A 4,431-nucleotide genomic window follows, 5' to 3' on the forward strand; every position below is an offset into this window, starting at 1 on the left:
ATATATATAATAGATGTGTGTATTTTTCCCTTGTTAACAATTAACACGGAAAAATAGATAAATAGTTACCAGGGTAGAAGATGGTCACTCAAGTTAAAAGGTTGTAACTCCTTTTTTTTTAAAGATAGAAACTCCGGGTTTACGTGAAATATTTTGTATAATATATATAAATAAATAAATGGAGTTAAACACAGATGCTATTCAAATTCTTTTACTTCCGACACATGTTTCGAAGATATCACTGGTATTATTCCAATGGAATAAAATTGTGTAAAACAATGTAATCTTCTCTTCAGAGAAATGGAGAAATGAAACTCGCGAATAAGACATTTTAACAGAATATGTTGGATATGTATAGTGATTAATTGAACGCTATTAAGTTTGTTTTAAAAAAATGTTAGAGGATATAACGTCAAATGTAGCCTATAGAAAGAGGAAGGGTAAAGGAAAGAAAAAAAAACAAATAAATAAGGATATGTAAATTAAATAAAACCCTATAGTCTTGAAGAAGATATATCTAGTGAATGTGAAATGTAAGAAGAAAATTAATGTTTAAATTATATATAATGATATATTTCACTTATATGAACTAAAGGTGTGTTTCTGCCAATGTTTACATCGGTATGCACGCTCTATAACCATGTTTACAAGGGGATTATTAGAAAAAAGAATAAAAAATAGTTCAGAATTACTGAGAAGACAAAATTCCTTGCCTTTATCATAAGGTATCGAAATTGAGAGAATCAACCAATCTAAATTAAATTGTTTATTGTAGTCTTTTAGATACCAAATTGATTTACTAAGCCCTGTACTGTTACGTTTATTCCTATCCCTAAATGTAGAGTGATGATTAGAAGTTCTTTTAGATAACTGATAAGACGAGCTGCCTATATAAAAAAATACTTCATTACCAGAAGTAATTTTATACTGGTATATAGAATATTTAATTTTAGAGTTACTTGACATAAACTTGATTCTGTTGTAATTGACTTCAGATACAATAACATTGTTATTAATATTTCTAGGGGGATGGATGGTATTAGCTAAATTAATGTTAGTATTAGTAAATGTATCACTATTTAACAGGCTAATATTATGAGAGGAGTTAATTTGTAAGAATTTTTTGTGCTGGAAAATCCAGCCCTAACCGTGTGTGAGTTGATAATAGAGTAATACCTAGAATTTTTGGAAAATTCCTAATAATAGCATCATGAAACTGCAAAGGAAGATTAGATTTAATTTACCTCCCATAAGGAATAAGTAACCAAATGGTTTTACTATTAGTTACCTTATTTTTAGTGTAACTATCTTTCAAAGACAGATTTACCTTTAGAACGAAAATAGGGTATTAAACAAGGCCAAAAGAGGACGAAATAACCTGATCAGGTTGTGTTGAAAGTAGATGTGGCGGAGATTCTGCAACTGGCGATACATATGTTGTGCTTTTAGGCACAATATAATCACATGAGAATCTTTTTCTCTTGGTAAATATCGCAGTATTTGTGAGTTCTAACGCAATATACACTTTGGGTTGGTGAATACTTTAACTTACATACATACATACATACGTACGTACGTTTGTATAGAAAGACAGGTGTACGCACATATGGATGCATGTATCTATGTATGTAGGTATGTATGTATATAATATATACAGGGGTTCTCAACCATTTTTTACCTATGGATCCCTTGATTCGTATTTTACTTGGCCATTTCATTAGCCATTCGATGTTTAAAAATCCTAGTGAATTTTTATAATTAAATATTATTAGGATTTGTATAAAACTTGCTAAAATATTTTGTGCATTGTAGATGTATAACGAATTTATAGTACACAAACTTTAACAACGAACTAAATGTTATGGAAAATTAATGTCAACTAGTAAAATGAGTCATAAATGTACAAAGGCATATTTATTAAAAGAAGATAGTACTCTAGTGATACTTTATTTAATGCCAGCCTTGATGTTGATGCTGCTCTGCTAGTTTAGAAATATTCGGCTACAACATTGTCAATGATAATTGAAGATCACCTTTTTCTACAGTATTGAGTCGATTACGAGCTTTTGATAGTAAGTTAGTAACACGGGTGAAACCAGATTCAACAAGGCAAAAATAAAGCCACTAACGTACAACTGCGCTTGCTCCCAGAGTAGTAGATACTGTGTAGTAGTGTCATTACTTTTCCATAGATTATGTTTTCCCTTCGGTTAATCTTGCCTGAAATATTTCATCATTGTGCAATTCAATGAGATTCTTCTGCAAACAGATATCCACATTAACAACATTATCTTCAAAAGGAAGTATCACCCAACGCAGTACATTTAACTTCAGTAGGTCGTTAAACCGAACTTACGTATCATCATTCAAGTTTTTCAAGTGTTCATCCTACAATGCAAAGTCATCATCATGCAGATTACTGCTAATTGATTCCAAACTAGGAAATTGTAAGAATACACGACGTAAATATGAGATCTGATCAATAAGTATCTGGACTGTTGCCATAGTAACGAAGCTAAAGCACGCAGAGTAACACCGCTTGACACAGATTGACCTTGAACTCTGTTGTGTATGTACACCAAGTTTTAACGTTCTGGTTCACTTCCGCTGTTTGCAGCAATGCTTGGAAAGAAGGTATGCAGCGTGTGATCGTCGCACTAACCATGACAGAGAAAGTTGTCGTGGTGATATCTGTTCAGAGGCCTACGGAAAGTTGCAGAAAATGTAAAGAGAGGAGTGTGTGAGTCGCACACAAGTGTACGAGTGGTTCAGACCTTTCCAAGACGGCCGAAAAAATGTCGATATTGACGAACATTCTGGGTGACCCGCAACCAGCAGAACTAAGAAAAATATCGCAGATGTGCGTGCAGCTGTGAGAGGAAATCGTCGAATCACCACCCATGAATTATCAGAGGATGTGCAGATTAGTTATGGTTCAGTTCAGCCCACTATAACTGAAGATTTAAGTATGAGACGCGTGTCTGCCAAGTTTGTGCTAAAACTGCTTTCAGCTGACCAAAAAGACACTCGGGTTTATGTTGTACAAAACCTCCTTGATTGTGTGGAGAATGATGAAAACGTTTTGAAAACTTCGCTTAGGCCTCAGAGCAAGCTTTTGGCAAAATTTGTTGCAGATTCCCTGCTCAATTTTCTCTGTCATGGTCAATGCGACGATCTCATGCTAAACACGTTCTTTCAAAACTCTGCTGTAAACAGCGGAAGTGAGCTAGAACGTTAAAACTTAGTGCGCACGCATAGAAGAGTGCAAGGTCAACCTGTGCCGTGTGGCTTTACTCTGCGTCTTTTAGCTTCGTTACTACGGCAACTGTCCGAATACTTATTGATCAGACTGCGTAGTCATTTTGTAGAGCTATACTTTCCCTAGAAAAGCTCCCTTTTCTCCTTGAAGCTGTTTACTAAACAAACTAATTTTCTGAAATATATTTGATATATAAAATATATTACATTTAACTGCAATCAATGCCAATAAAATAACATTATTATGTCTCAAGGTAAATTTCTTAACTCGCAATTTGGCTAGTAGTTGCTTTTCTACATCCTTAGCTATTTTGTCAATGCACACTGATATTGATGAGTTACTTAAAGGAATCATAATTTTATGAGCATTTTGTTTTATAACTAATGAGTACTAAGTAGCTGATTCATCATTTTTCTTGGTTGAAATCCATTGCGTAGTTTTCTAAAATATTCTACCGAATTGTTTTTCTTGTCTTTGTGATTGGTCTCCAAATACATTTTAAGCTTCGCTGGCCACATACTACCATTTGACAGTACGTTCATAAATATGAGATACATTGGTTTCGTTTTGTGGCAATGGAATAAAGGCATAAGATTGAATACTGTCGGTATTTCTTCTTAGTCGGAGGAGCCATGGGCAATATGGTAAATTAAAACAAATATGCGCGAAAGTGCACAAATGACATACCTTTTAATAAGCGTTCTTGATAATTATAATTAATAATTTTGAAACGAAAAATGAACCCCTGGTACGATGCATTGTCAAGACCTGATGCTTTAACATATCTCACACATCACAGCTCATCTTTCTTAATGCAACCCAATAATATAACAACTCACCTATTACATACTCTACACACAGAAAACCAAAAGAAAACCAGACAACACAATTTACACGCTTAAAAGCATTACTATACACACCTCTAGAACACTATAATGCAGGAACCATGGAAGCATTTACTAGTACAAAATTATTGAAAACATAGTGATAACTATAATGTAGCATAAACAAAACAATTACAGGATTATATTTGTCATAAAATCTTGTAATTTGTGATGTTTTCTTCGGTGTTTCTATAGATGCTTGATTTCATATTTGAACGAAGAAATATTATATGGCTGATAATTTTGAACATTACTTTCATAATTACAAAGCTAATTGTAACTATCTAA

Source organism: Octopus bimaculoides, chromosome 13 (assembly GCF_001194135.2).
Source record: "Octopus bimaculoides isolate UCB-OBI-ISO-001 chromosome 13, ASM119413v2, whole genome shotgun sequence".
NCBI lineage: Eukaryota > Metazoa > Mollusca > Cephalopoda > Octopoda > Octopodidae > Octopus > Octopus bimaculoides.